The following is a 16,386-nucleotide window of genomic DNA, read 5'->3' as shown; positions in this document are numbered from 1 at the left end:
TGTATTTCCAGCGCTAATAGTTTTTATTTCAGATTTCCAGCATCTGCAGAATTTTGCTTTTATTGCAACGTTACGAGACCTCCCATCTTCTGGCATCACACATGTTTCCAGTGAGGGATTGGAAACTGATGGTCAGACCTTCCACTATTTCCTTCCTGGCTTCTTTTAACCTCCTGGGGTACATTTCATCCGGCCCTGATGATTTATCCACTTTCAAGGATGCTAATCCCATTTATACTTCTTCTCTCCCTCAGTTTATCATGTCCAATACTTCACACTCCTTCTCCTTAATTACAATATATGCATCACCCCCTCATTTGTGAAGACAGTAAAGTATTCATTAACAAACATACCCACATCTTCCACCCTGATGGGCCCTACTCTTTCCTCAGTTGCCTCTTACTCCAATGTATTGATGAAACATCTTTGGATCCATTTTGATTTTGCTTGTCAATATTCTTTCATGCTCTCTGTTTGCTCTTCGTCGCTGCTCCCAAATGCCTCTAGTTAAGTCAAAAGACAACTTATCAGAAGTGGGATCACAAGGCCGAAAGTGGGGATGTTCACTGATGATTGCACAATGTTCAGCACCATTCATGACTCCTCAGATACTGAAGCAGCCCGTGTCCAGATGTAGCAAGACCTGGACAACATCCAGGCTTGGGCTGATAAGTGGTTAATAACATTTGCGTCACATAAATGCCAGGCAATGACCATCTCAAACAAGAGAGAATCTAATCATTTCCCCTTGATGTTCAATGGCATTACCATCACTGAAACTCCCACCATCAACATTGGGGGAGTTACCATTGACCATAAACTGAACTGGACCAGCCACATAAATGCATTTGCTACAAAAGCAGGTCAGAGGCTAGGAATTCTGCAGTGAGCAACTTACCTCCTGTCTCCCCACATCTTTACATCTTTCCACCATTTACGAGGCACCAGTCAGGAGTTTGATGGAATGCTCTCCACTTGCCTGGATGAGTGCAGCTCCAACAACACTCAAGTAGCCTGCTTGATTGCCCCCATCCAGCAGCTTCAACATTCACTCCATTCACCACTAATGCACAGTGGCAGCAGTGTGTACAATCTACATGATGCACTACAGCAACTCACTAAGGCTCTTTCAACAGTACCTTCCAAACTCTGAACCTCTACTACCGAGAAGGACAAGGGCAGCAGATGCAAGGGAGCACTACCACCAGCAAGTCCCTCTGCAAGCCACACACCATCCTGACTTGGAACTGTATCGCCATTCCTTCATTGTCGTTGGGTAAAAATCCTGGAACTCCCTTCCAAACAGCACTGTTGGTATTCCTGCATCTCAAGGACTGCAGCGGCTCAAGAAGGCAGCTCACCACCACTTTGCCAAGGGCAATTTGTAATGGGCAATAAATGCTGGCATAGCCAGTGATGCCTATGTCCCAGGAACAAATGAAAAAAAGTGAGGAAATAGTGAAGGGCTTTTATAGAATACACAGAGACATGTTTCCACTTGTGGTGGTTTCTGAAATAAGAGCCAAAAATATAAAATCAACATTCATAAAACCAATGAGGAATTCATGAAAAATGTATTTATGCAGTGAATGGATAGAATCTGGAATTTTCTATCACAGGGAGAGGTTGGGGTGAATAGTATTGATGCACTTAAGGGGAGGTGGAACAAATGAACAAGTGTATGGGGAGAAATGAATTGAGGGATATACATATCGGGCTTCATTTTTTAAAATTTGTGCATATGAAGCAGGATGGCTGGAAATATTGTGTCGAGCATAGAGCAGTTGGGATGATCCCAGTGCAGTGTTTTGTCTGGATGGATCTGCCCAGAACACTTGTGATGCAGGAGCTGGGAGCTTCAGTACTTCAGTGGAGGCTGATCCTGACACCGGTTTTCATTTGTGGATGTTCTTAATGATTATTAATTGAGAAATTAAATTCACCTCTTTGATATTTTGCCCCGCACCTGTTCTTGAGTTATAAGATATATTTTTTCTTCATACAGGCAAATACTTGAAGGTATTGTGATGAATGTGATGGTTGCTGCACTCGAGGCACAAGGAACAGTGCAGCCAGCTCCTCTCACACACAGTAGGTACATTATCACTCAGAGTACAGAGGGATAGACAGTTCATCAGTTCCCCAGTCTCAGACTATAGAAGTAGTCAGGCCCACATTGATTCCAAGTTCCAGAGACACATTTTCAATCAAACAAAGCAGGAGAAAAAGAAGTTGTTTCCATTTCGCCCCAATTCAGTCCCACTGACAGTAAGATACATCAATCCCAGGTCAAAATCACACCCACTAGCAGATTGAAATACAATGTGTCAATCTAAATATAATGCAGACTCAGCGAGCAATTAAATATCAGATAGAATTGGCACACGCTACTGATTGAATGGCACAGAATCTAAGCTAATGATGTACCCTGAGATTTAAATTAAATATCATACCCAAAGCTCACACCCATTCATTATAAAGGATGTTTAAACATCCCCATAGTGTACCCTGAGATACAAGTTACATACAAGTCCAACATTCATTACAGTGAAAGTTTCAAAGGTGCTGAAAGCTATTGTAAGCTGAGACACAAATTAGATACCAGTTCAGAACTCACCCACACTGTGAAATTGAAAGATACAGAATCAATTCTATTAGTGTAGATTGATCTAAACATTATATACCATTCTAAAACCTCACACAATATCAAACTGAAATACAGTATTAATTCCATTAGTGTAGATTGATCTAAACATTATATACCATTCTAAAAACTCATACAATATCAAACTGAAATACAGTATTAATTCCATTAGTGTAGATTGATCTAAACATTATATACCATTCTAAAACCTCATACAATATCAAACTGAAATACAGTATTAATTCCATTAGTGTAGATTGATCTAAACATTATATACCATTCTAAAAACTCATACAATATCAAACTGAAATACAGTATTAATTCCATTAGTGTAGATTGATCTAAACATTATATACCATTCTAAAAACTCATACAATATCAAATTGAAATACAGTATCAATTCTATTAGTGCACATTGATTAAACATTACATACTATTCCAAAAACTCATACAGTATCAATTCCATTAGTGTAGATTGATCTAATCATTGCCAGTCCAAAAATCACATACAGTATCAGATTGAGCAATGCTGATATGAAGTGTAAACTGTGATGTAAATTAGATGCCTGGACAGAACTCACCCAGACTGCGGAAATAAAAAATACAGTTGTCTATGATACGCATTATTTTCCAGCCAAAAACATCTCATCCATGATCAGAGTGAAATAGATTATCAATTCCATTTGTGTAGACTGAACTCCACATTATGGCGGCACAGTGGCGCAGTGGTTAGCATTGCAGATTCAAAGCTCCACTGACCTGGGTTCAGTTCTGCGGAGTTTGCAAGTTCTCCCTGTGACCGCGTGGATTTCTGCTGTGTGCTCCAGTTTCCTCTTACAGCCCAAGAATTGCAGGTTGTTAGGTAAATTGCCCCTTGTGTGAAGATGTGGGAGGGAATATGGGATTGATGTAGGATTAGTGTATATGGGTGGTTGTTGGTTGGCACAGACTCGGTGGGTTGAATGGCCTGTTTCAGTGCCGTATCTGAAAATAAAATTACAAACCTGTAAAAACTCTCATCCAGGGGTATGGTGATTTTGTGGTTACTTTACAGGACGAGTAATCCAAAAGTCTCCACTAATGGACCAGAGAAATGAGTTCAAATTCCACTGCAGCAGCTGGGTAATTTATAGAATCAAAGTAAGTTTATGGCACAGGAAGAGGCCAGTTGGCCCATTGTGTCTGTGCCAGATGAAAACTGTCCACCCATTCTAATCCCACCTTCCAGCATTTGGTGCATAACCCTGCAGATTACGTCATTTGAGGTGTATATCCAGACTCATTTTGAATGAGTTGAGGGTTTCTGTCTCAACTCCCCTATCAGGCAGTGAGTTCCAGACCCCCTCCACCCTCTGGCTGAAATAAAACTTTTCCTCATCTCCTCTGTAATCTTTATACCAATCACTTTAAATCTATTCCCCTAGTCACTGACCTCTCTGCTGAGGTGAACAGGCCCTTCACTTCAACTCTATACAGGCCCCGCAAAATGTTGTACATTTCAGTCTGATCTCCCCTCAGCCTCCTCTGTTCCAAGGAGAACAGCTCCATCCTATCCAATCTTTCCCCATAGCTGCATTTTTCCAGTCCCGGCAACATCCTCGTAAATCTCCTCTGTACCCTCTCCAGGGCAATTACATCCTTTCTGTAATGAGGTGATCAGAACTGTACACAGTACTCAAGTTGTGGCCTGACTAATGATTTATACAGTTACAGTACAATCTCCCTGCTCTTATATTCTATACCTCGTCGAAAAAAAAAGGATTCCATATGCCTTTTTAACCACCTTATCAACTTGTCCTGTTACCTTCAAGGATCTGTGGACATTTACTCCAAGGTCCCTCACTTCCTCTACACCTCTCAGCATTTTCCTATTAATCGTGTATTCCTTTGCCTTGTTTGACCTCCCCAAATGCATCACCTCACACTTCTCTGGATTGAATTCTATTTGCCATTTTTCTGCCCATCTGACCAGACCATCAAGATCTTCCTGCAGCCTACAGTTATCCTCCTTGCTATTTACCACATGGCCAATCTTTGTGTCATTTGCAAACTTCTTGATCATGCCCCCTACATTTACATCCATGTAGACTACATCATAAACTGCACTACCCTCATCTATTTTCCTTGTTAATTCTTCAAAATTTCGATCAAGTTGTTCAGACAAGATCTTCCCTTAACAAATCCATGCTGACTATCCTTGATTAATCTGTGCCTTTCTAAGTGACATTTTATCCTGTCTCTCTGAATAGATTCCAATAATTTTCCCACTATTGAGGTTAGACCGACTGGCCTGTAATTATTCGGTCTAGCCCTCACTCCCTTTTTAAACAGAGGTACAATGTTAGCAGTCCTCCAATCCTCCAGCACAACACCTGTATCCAATGAGGTCTGGAAAACGATGGTCAGACCTTCCGCTATTTCCTCTCTTGCTTCTTTTAACAGCCTGGGGTACATTTCATCCATCCCTAGTGATTTATCAACTTACAAATAAGCTAATTCCATTAGTATGTCCTCTCTCCCTCTGTTGATCATATCCAATACTTCACACCCCTCTTCCTTATCTACAATATCTGCATCGTCCCCCTCTTTTGTGCAGACAGATGCAAAGTATTTATTAAGAACAATGCCAACATCTTCTGCCCCTACATATAGGTTACCTTTATGGTCTTTTCTGTGCCCTCCTCTTTCCTTATTTATCCTTTTACTCTTAATGTATTGATAAAACATCTTTGTGTTGACCTTGATTTTGATTGCCAATATTCTTTCATGCCTCTCTTAGTTTTCCTAATTTCAATGTTGATTTCCCCCCTCCACATTCTATAGACCTCTCAGCTTTCTGTAGTATTGAGTTCTCTGTGTCGGGCATAATTTTTCCTTTACTGCCATATCATACCCATAAGCTCCTTGACATCCATGGGGCTCTTGATTTGGCCTTCCCACCCTTTTTATTTGAGGGAACATGTTGACTCTGAACCCCTGGAATCTCCCCTTGAATTCTTCCCATTGCTCTGACACTGATTTACCTTCAAGTACCTGTTTCCAGTCCACTTTCGCTAAATCACTCCTCAGCTTAGTAAAGTTGGCCTTGCCCCAATTGAGAACTCTAACTCTTGTTGTAACCTTGTCCTTTCCATAATTATGTTAAAACTGACTGAATTATGATCACTACCACCAAAATGCTCTCCCACTGCCACTCCTTCCACCTGCCCATCTTAATTTCCTAAAACTGCGTCCTCTCTTGTTGGACTTGCTACATATTCGCTAAAATATTTCTCCTGAATGCATCACAAGAATTCTGCTCCCTCAATTCCTTTTACACTAAAACTATCTCAGTTAATGTTTGGGTGGTTAAAATCCCTTTCTATTGCTGCCGTACTGTTGCTTTGACAAAAATTGCCACTCTCCCTCCTTTCTTATCTCCCTCCCTATCGCGTCTGAAAACCCTGTAACCAAGACTGTTGAGCTGCCATTCCTGTCCCTCCTTAAGCCATGTTTCTCTCAGAGCTATGATATCATACTGCCACCTGTCTATCTGTCCTCAGCTCATCTGCTTTATTTGCTATACTCCTTGCATTGAAATAGATACACTTGAGCACTGCCAAACACTTTTTTAATTTTCTAAACTTTGTTTCCTCAGTCTTCCAGACTCATCCATTAATTCTCTGCCTTCCATTTTCATTTCTGATTTTGTCCCATCTGACTCTACCTTCCAGTCCCCATCCCCCTGCCAAACTAATTTAAACCCTCCCCAACAGCTTGAGCAAAATGCCCCGCAAGGAACTCCGTCCCAGCTCTGTTCAGGTGCAACCCGTCCGACCGGTCCCAAGAATCTAAAGCCATTCCTCCTGCACCATCTTTCCAGCCACACATTCATCTGTCTTCTTCTATTCCTGTACTCACTTGCGCTTGGCACTGGGAGTAATCCGGAGATTATTACTTTTGATGTCCCATTTGCAAATTTCTTACCTCACTCCCCAAATTCTGACTGCAGGACAACATCCTTATTTCTACCTATGTTGTTTGTTCCGATGTGGACCACAACTGCTGGCTGTTCACCCTCCCCTTTCAGGATGCTCTGTAACTGCTCAATGACATCCTTGATCCTGGCACCAGGGAGGCAACATACCATTCCTGGATTCATGTCTGCGGCTACAGAAATGCCTGATTGTTCCCTTGACTATTGAATCACCTATCACTATGGCTTTTCCAGTCTTCCTTGTACCTCCCTTTGCAGCTGAGTCACCCATGGTGCCATGGACTTGGCTCTGGCTGCACTCCCCAGGGAAGCATCATTGTCCTCCATATTCAGAACTGAATACCCGTTGGAGAGCGTCATGCAGTCAGGGTGTCCTGCACTACCTACTCGATTCTTTTTGACTGCCTGTTGATCACCCATTCCCTCTCTCCCTGCATACTCTTAAGCTGTGGGGTGACCACATCTATAAACGTGCTATCGATGTAGCTCTCTTCTCACGAATGCACTGCAGTGTCACCAGCTGCCACTCAAGTTCCAAAACCCAGAGCTCAAGCTGCCACAATTGAGAGCACTTCCTGGCACAAATGTTCTCTAAGATAGTGGAAGCATCCTGGAGCTCCCACATATCACAGGAGGTGCACTCTCAAGGTTGAAACACCCCTGCCATTAGTTGACCATTTGCTACTGCTAAAAAAAACCTTAACAGTACTACAACACCTTAGAATTATAAATAAAACTTTCCTAGTACTGATAAATCCCACTAAAAATCAATACAGTTCACTAGTTAAGATAAACCTTACTCCAAAAAACTCACCAACGATTCACTTGTCCCTTATCATTAATACTTAATTTATACTCTTTTTATTCTGCCTGTTGTTGAAATGCTATAACCCAGCCATTTACACACCCACCCTAACAGTGGTGTACTAACTATTTACTGTTACTCCCTAACAGCCGTTAATCACAACCAGTCACCTTGCAGCTTTCCTGTGATGTCACTATTCACTTTGTTTCCAAACTCCAGCTTGCTTGGACTCCTGTCCACTCCGCTTTCACCGTTTCCTGCTCTCTGAGTGAACTCTTGCTTACTCTCTCTCTCTCCCCACCCCGGGCTCTTTATGCTCCACTCTGATCTCACTGTTTCCTGCTCTCTTGATGCATCAATATTTGTTTGCGTTGTGTTTAATTTAAAATATGGATTAACTGTATTTCACAGTTGTAGGTTTTATTTGGTAGTCCTGTACAAGTTGTGGATTGGTATTCAATATTTAGCTCTGTGAAAATGATTGTGAATGAAAACATAACTTTCAATCTTATACATGGGCTGGTCTGCAAGCTCCAAGTCCTTCACTTTGTAGTAATGGAATCGATACTGTATCTTTCAGTCTTAATCTCTGTGGGATTTTTGAACTGGTATGTAATGCATAGCTCGGTCTAACGTCTGATGTACATTATTGGGATTCATAGGATGATAGGAAATAGGGGCATTAGGCCATTCAGCCCATTGAGCCTGCTCTGCCATTCAAACAGATCGTGGCTGATCATATCCCTCTTTGCCATTTTTCCCTGCTATCTCCATATCCCTTGATCCCGGTAGTATTTAGAAATCTATTGATTTCTGTCTTGAATATGTTCAGTAATTGAGCCTCCACAGCCCTCTGGGATAAAGAATTCCACAGATTACCCACCCTCTGAGTAAAGAAATTCCTGCTCATCTCAGTCTCAAATGGCCTGTCCTTATTCTGAGACTGTGTCCCCTTCTTCCAGACTCACTAGACAGAGGAAACATCCTATCCATATCTACCCTGTCACACCCTGTAAGAATTTTGGAAGTTTCAATGAGATCACCTCTCATTCTTTGAAACTCCAGAGAATTTGGGCCCAGTTTCTGCAGTCTCTCATCATAAGGGGATTAGTCTGGTGAATCTCCATTGCATTCCCTCTGTGACAAGTCTATCCTTCCTTAGATAAGGGGAGGTGATGGCGTAGTGGCATTGTCATGGGCGGCACAGTGGTTAGCACCGCAACCTCACAGCTCCAAAAACCGAGGTTTGATTCTGGCTACTGCCTGTGCAGAGTTTGCAAGTTCTCCCTGTGACCATGTGGGTTTTTGCTGGGTGCTTTGGTTTCCTCCCGCAGCCAGAGACTTGCAGGTGATAGGTAAATTGGCTGTTGTAAATTGCTCCCAGTGCAGGTAGGTGGTAGGGAATATGGGATTACTGCAGGGCGAGTATAAATGGGTGGTTTTTGGTCAGCACAGACTCGGTAGGCTGAAGGGCCTGTTTCAGTGCTGTATCTCTAAATAAATATAAAATAAGGAAACCAAAATTGTACAGAATACAGTGGCCGACCCCAAGGGTCACTGTTGGAACCACTGCTTTTTTTTGCTACAGATAAATGACTTGGATCTTGGAATATAGAGCAGAATCTCAAAATATGCCGATAAAACCAAACTTGGAGAAGTGGCAAACAGTGAGGATGAAATGAACCGCCTGCAACAAGACAGTGATAGGCTAGCAGAATGGGCAGACAGGTGGCAGATGGAATTTAATAGTGACTAGTGTGAGGTGATGCATTCTGGCAGAAGAAATAGGGAGAGGCAATATATACTTAATGGCACAGTTCTAAAGAGTGTGCAGGAATAGAGGGACTTGTTCACTATAATGTGAACAATTTTTCTTCTTGTGTGGCTCTCAGATTTGTAAACTTCACTGTACTGGAGTGAGGTGCCATCTACTGGCAGGAAGCAAGAACTGCAACCAAGCAGCAGATACTCCATAGTCTGTCAGGGTGAAAGAAACATTGCAATGTGAGGAAATAGTGAATGGGTTTGATTGGGTTGATGGAGACATGATACCACTTGTGGTGGAGTCCAAAGCAAAGGCCAGAAATATAAAATTGTCATTATTAAAAGATATGAGGAATTCATGACAAATGTATTTAGGTGGTGAGTGGGTGGAATCTAGATAGAATAGAAAGTGAGATTGGGTGGACAGAAGCAGTGTGAAAGGATGGCTCAAACAAAAGGGAAACGCCCTGAAAGGTTAACTCTGTTTCTCTCTCCACAGATGCTGCCAGAGTTTCTGAACATTTCCAGCACTTTCTGTTTTTATTTCAGAATTTGCAGGATGTTGCTTTGATCTGAAAAAAAATGGATGATTGGCTTTGGCTGCCAGTGAAATTCCACAGGAGCTAAAAGGAAGTTCTGATATCAGTGGCATGTTGATCTCGGGGTATGATTCTTGCTTAGGGTAAGTGATTAATTAATGTGTGAGAGATCCTGGGTTCAAATCCTGGACAAGCCCTTCTTTGTTGGTGTTTTTAGTTTAAGGTCGTCGATTGGTTTCAGCCTTACAGAAGGCGGAATTGATTTCCATATGGAGCCTGCTTGAGGACCAGAGGGCTGGATTCAAAGAGCTTGTCGACAAAATTGGAATGAATGAAATGTACAGAGAGCCAAGTAGGAATATAAAGTTGTAACTTTAACTGAAGCCTGGCTCCAAAAAACAACAGAACTGGGTTCTGGTATGGAAAGGAAACCTTTCCCATTTCTGTTGTTTGGCTTGCATTGGCTCATTGATTTTCTTGTTTTTCACTTTGTTGATGCCTTTGAATAATTGTGGATCCTTCTTCAGGGTGTTTTCTTTCACCAGGTAGTTCTGACCTCTGATGATGATGATCGTAATGAGCTTCAACTCACTGATAGTTTTGGAACTGAGCAGATTTCCTTTGCTTGAGTCTACAACATGGAACTCAGTCTGACATGTGGACCCATGGGAGGATTTGAATGCCACCCCTGCGTTGAAGAATACAGTTGCATCCATCCAATAAGAGACCGAGTAGAAGTGACAGTTCAGTCAGTCGAACATTAAACTTTTAATTTCAGGGTGGTGAGTTTGAGTGCCATTTTGTTTTTCCCTTTTTTAAGGCTTCATGAGCAGAGAGTACAAGGAGTGTTTGAAATGAAATTCAGCAAAACTATGAGAAAGTCTCACTTTGATTCGGGACTCTTATCTCTCTGCAGCATCTCGCTGTGAACGATTGAACTTCATCTCATTTCATTCCCAGCTCGGGATCAGTGTGGCTCAGTGGGACTTCTGGCTGTCTCCTGCTTCACAATCCATCAGTGCTGAGAAAGCAATGGGGAATATTATTCAAGGCTCTGTAACCAGAGGACACCGATTTAAGGTGAATGGCAAAAGAACCAAAGGCAACATGAGGAAAAACTTATTTTGCACAGCGAGTGGTTAAGATCTGTTATGCACTGTTTGAGAGTGTGATGGAGGCTGATTCAACCATGACTTTCAAAATGGTAAAAGATAATTATCTGAAGTGAAAGAAAGTGCATGTTTTCATGGAATACATGAGTCTGTGGCATGAGCTGAGTTGCTCGTGCAGAGAAGCAGCACAAGCACAATGAACTGAATGGCTTCCTTTTGTTCTGTAACTATTCTATGATCTATGATTCTTTTCAGAGTGAAATCAACACTCACATACAAGAAACTGACAGGTACAATGTAAACCCCACACTAACATACCAGCGAATGCTAGGGACAGAGTAAAACCAACTCAGTCCTAGACTAGAAACTGACAGGTGCACTGTAAACTTCGCATTACCAGACAAGAAATTGACAGTTACAGTGTGAAACCCACAGTCACTTAGCAGCAGTTGGCAGGTAACGTGTAAAAATCTTTCTTTCATATCCCAACTGCAAGGAAAAAAGGAAATTAGGGACAAACCCAGGCTCACACTTCAAAGACTGAGAGATACAAAGCAAAACACATACTCACCTACAAGTACAGAGAAGAAGACACACTCAGAGGAGGTGCAGATTAAAGACACATGCATGTAACAGAAACTGATAGGGATAGAATCAAACCCTTTCTCACTTCTCAGAAACTGATAGATATAGACAAAAGCTGATGCTCACATACAAGTTGTTGAAAGATATGTGGTGAAACTCACAGAGCAATAGCAGAAACAAACAGGTACTGAATAATACCCACAGTCACAGACCAAAAACTGAAATATACTGAGTTAAACACCACTTTCTCACACCAGAAACTCATGGCTACAAAGTGAAGCTGACTCTATCCTCCCAGGCATTGACGGGTACAAAAGAAAACACTCACGACGATACCAGGACATGAAATGTACGTAATAAAACCTATCAGCTGAAAGAATAGCATTAATGACAGGTGTGGTACCCAGAATGCTCAGCGGCCTAGAATCCGCCCAATCTGTTACAGGAGCGGGGCGCGCAGGCGCAGTAGAGACAGCTCTGTCAGGAGCTGGAGCTGCGGGTTCGGAGTTGGAGCGGGATATTCACAAAGTGCGAGAAGACCGCGCACTTTGCGGGCTCACACAGCTGGAGCAGGGCCTCCGGGCCACAATAACATGGAACAATCCCATCTGTATCCCTGCGGATGGCGACGGTGAAGCTTTTCCCGGTGAGGCTTCCCGAAACCGCGTCCATAAATGGATAAGAATTGGGGTCTGGGCAGGGAGCGTCTGGAGATGGATAAGAATTGGAGACTGGGCAGGGAGCGTCTCTAAATGAATAAAATTTGGGTACTGGTCAGGGAGCGTCTGTAAATGGATAAGAATTGGGGACTGGGCAGGGAGCGTCTCTAAATGAATAAAATTTGGGTACTGGACAGGGAGCGTCTATAAATGGATAAGAATTGGGGTCTGGGCAGGGAGCGTCTGGAGATGGAGAAGAATTCGAGACTGGGCAGGGAGCGTCTCGAAATGAATAAAATTTGGGTACTTGTCAGGGAGCGTCTGTAAATGGATAAGAATTAGGGACTGGGCAGGGAGCGTCTCTAAATGAATAAGATTTGGGTACTGGTCAGGAAGCATCTGTAAATCGATAAGAATTGGGTACTGGTCAGGAAGCGTCTGTAAATCGATAAGAATTGGAGACTGGGCAGGGAGCGTCTATAAATGCTTAAGAATTGGGGACTGGTTAGGGAGCGTTTTTTTATTCGTTCGTGGGATGTGGGCATCGCTGGCTCGATCTCAGCTCGAGTAATGTGTCCAGTTCTGGGCACCAGGCTTTAGAAAGGACATCAAAGCTTCTGAGACAGTTCAGAGGAGATTTACTAGAATGATCCCAGAGATGAGGGGTGTCAGTTCTCTGGACAGGCTGGTGAAGCTGGGATTGTTCTCTTCAGAGTAGAGAAGGTTAAGGCAAGATTTAATAGAGATGTTCAGAATCATGAAGGATTTTCATACGGTAGAGAGGGAGAAACTGTTTCCAATGTCCTGGGGGTCAGTAACCAGAGGACACAGATTTAAAATAATTGGCCAAAAATGTCAAGGGAAGGTGAGGAGAGATCTTTTTACCCAGTAACTGATTCGGATTTGGAATGAATTGTCTGACAGGGTGGTGGAAACAGATTCAATTATAACTTTCATAAAGGAATTGCACAAATATTTCAAAGTGAAATTCTCCAGGATTATGGGGAAATAGGCAGGGGGTTGGACTAATTGCATCTTTTTGTTAGAGAGTCAGCAGAGGCACAATGGGGCCGAATGGCCTCCTTCTGTGCTGTGTGATTCTATGAACATAAGAACTAGAAGCAGGAGTCGGCAATTCAGCCCCTCGAGCCTGCTCTGCCATTCAATACAATCATGGCTGATCTCATCACGGCAGTTCTTGTTTCTTGCCAGTAGATGTCACTTCACTCCAATACAGTGAAGTTTACAAATCTGAGAGAGACACAACAGGAAATAATTGTTCACATTATAGTGAATGTGTGGGATTTAGAAATACTAGGAGTGGAGACGAGTTATTACTTGTCTGCTCAATCCCCATAGCCCTGTAAAATTATTTCCTTCAAGTGCCCATTCAAATTCCTTTTGTAATCCTCGATTATCTCCATTTCCACCGCCCTCGTGGGCAGCGAGTTACAGATCATCACCAATCAGTGTAAGAAAGTTATTGCGCACATTCCCCCTGTATCTCCTGTCCAAAACCTTCAATCTGTGTCCCCTAGTCCTTGTACCAATAGTTAACGGGAACAATGTTTCCTTGCCAACTTATTTAAAACTGTCATAGCCTAAAACACATCTATCAATTCTTCCCTCACTCTCGTTTGATACAGGCAGAACAACCCTAGCTTTTCCAACCTAACCTTGTAACTAAAATCCTCCATCCCTGGATCCATTCTGGTGAATTTCCTCTGCATCCTCTCAAGGACCCTCACATTCTTTCTAAAGCCTGCTGAGCAAAACTGGAAGCAACACTCCAATTGGGGCCTAATCAGAGCTTTATAATGGTTCAGCATAACTTCCCGGCTTTGTACTCAATGCCTCTATTTATAAAGCCCAAGATCCCATATACTTTGCTAACCACTCTCGCAATATGTCTTGCCACCTTCAAAGATTGATGCACATGAACCCCAAGTCCCTCTATTCCAGCACACTCTTTAGAACTGTGCCATTAAGTATATATTGCCTCTCCCTATTCCTTCTGCCAAAATACATCACCTCACACTTATCACTATTAAATTCCATCTGCCACCTGTCTGCCCATTCTGCTAGCCTATCATTGTCCTGTTGCAGGCAGTTCATATCATCCTCACTGTTTGCCACTCCTCCAAGTTTGTTGTCATCGGGATATTTTGAGATTCTACTCTGTATTCCAAGATCAAAGTCATTTATCTTGCGCAAAAAAAGCAGTGGTTTTAGCACTGACCCTTGGGGAACACCTCTGTCGACTATCCTCCAGTCTGACAAAGAACCATTTCATAAGACTCGCTGTTTTCTGTCCTTAAACCAATTTTCTATCCAATTGGACACTGACCCTCCTATACCACGAACCTCAATTTTGTTAACCGCCCTTTTATGTGGTACCTTGTCAAACGCTTCCTTAAAATCCATATAAACAACATCCACTGCATTCCCTTCATCAACCTGCTCTGTTAGTTCATCAAAAAATGCAGTTAGATTAGTCAAGCATGAACTTTCATTTATAAATCCATGCTCACTCTCCTTAATTAACTCGAACCTCTCCAAGTGACTGTTGATTTTTTACCCTGATTATTCTTTCTAAAACCTTACCCACCACTGCTGTTAATCTAACTAGCCTGTAGTTACCCGGACTGTCCTTACACCCTTTCTTGAATAAGGGCGTCGCATTTGCCACTGTTTATCCTCTGGCACCTCCCCCGTATCCAGGGAAGATTGGAAGATTATACTGAACCCTTCCGTTATCTGCATCCACATTTCCTTTCGCAACCTGGGATGCAAGCCATCCGGACCAGGTGATTTATCTACCCGAAGCACAGCCAGCCTTTTTAGTACCTCCTTCTCTCAATTTGTACCCTATCCATTGCCTCTACTCTCTTCACTTCTACTGATATTTTGTCCAATTCAACTTCCTTCGTGATCACTGATACAAAGTACTCATTAAGGAGATTAACATTGCCCTGCACCTCTAAGCTTATATTATCCTCTTTCTCCCTAATAGGCCCGACTCAACCTCTTACTACCCACTTATCATTTACATGCTGCTCGAAGATTTTTGGGTTTCCTTTCATGTTGACTGCCATTTTATTCTCATAGAAATAGAGAATAAGCTAAATATAGAAGATGTAAGTATTTCCCATCCTTGATGAGGTGGAACATTTTTATGTTGTGGGTAGTAATGACTTGGCCCACGAGTGTGCTGGAAGCAGAGACAATCAATGATTTGAAAAGGAAATTGGATGGATACTTGAAGGAAAGAAACTTGCAGGAGGAAAGGGATCGAGCTGGTGAGTGGAACTGACTAGATTGCTCCGGGGAGAGCCAGCATGGACGTGATAGGCCAAACGACCACCTTCTGTGCTGCAAATGACTCTGTGTTGTTTCTCAAATTCAATCCACTGGTGTTTGGTAAATAATTTCAAAGTAAATTGTGCAACTGGAAAATCAGAGCCAAGGCAAGGGACGCATAAGGAAGCGGAATTGCTGAAACCCGGGATTGAACCAGGAACCTTTAGATCTTTTGTCTAACGCTCTCCCAACTGAGCTATTTCAGCCCGATATTAATAGTGGCTTGGTGTCCTTATTTTGGAAGAAAATACATACATTCAAGTTTTCCAAAAAATTAAAGAACACAACATGTGAGTAATATTCCCCATTGCTTTCTCAGTACTGATGGATTGTGAAGCGGGAGACAGCCAGAAGTGCCAATGAGCCGCACAGACCCTGAGCTGAGAATGAAATGAGATCAAATTCAATCTTTCATAGCGAGATGCTGCAGAGAGGTAAGAGTCCTGAATCAAAGCGAGATTTGCTCATTTCAAACACTCCCTGTACTCTCTGCTCAAGAAGCCTTAAAAAAGGGAAAAACAGAATGGCACTCAAACTCACAACCCTGCCATTAACAGTCTCATGTTCGACTGACATAACTGTCACTTCTACTCGCTCTCTTATTGGATGGATGCAACTCCAACGCAGGGGTGGCATTCAAATCCTCCCATGGGTCCACATGTCAGACTGAGTTCCATGTTGTAGAATCAAGCAAAGGAAATCTGCTCACTTCCAAAACTATCAGCGAATTGAAGCTGATTACGATCAACATCATCAGAGGTCAGAACGACCTGGTGAAAGAAGACACTCTGAAGAAGGATCCACAATTATTCAAAGGCATCAACAAAGTGAAAAACAAGAAAATTGATGAGTCAATGCAAGCCAAACAACAGAAACACTGAAGAATTCCATTCCAGAACCCAGTCCTGTTGTTTTTGGAGTCAGGTCACAATTACAGCAACA

General features: G+C 42.4%; 1 non-coding gene across 1 annotated transcript; it reads right to left on the bottom strand.

Moving 5' to 3' along the window:
• Positions 1-15,577: 15,577 nt before the first annotated feature.
• On the bottom strand, positions 15,578-15,650 carry trnaf-aaa (transfer RNA phenylalanine (anticodon AAA)). Its single transcript has one exon. It is a non-coding gene; the product is annotated as a tRNA-Phe (tRNA).
• Between the last annotated feature and the right edge of the window lie 736 nt (positions 15,651-16,386).

This window comes from Heterodontus francisci, chromosome 35, assembly GCF_036365525.1.
Source record: "Heterodontus francisci isolate sHetFra1 chromosome 35, sHetFra1.hap1, whole genome shotgun sequence".
NCBI lineage: Eukaryota > Metazoa > Chordata > Chondrichthyes > Heterodontiformes > Heterodontidae > Heterodontus > Heterodontus francisci.
The sequence above is the reverse complement of the archived record's forward strand: the minus strand, read 5'-3'. Positions and strand labels throughout refer to the sequence as shown.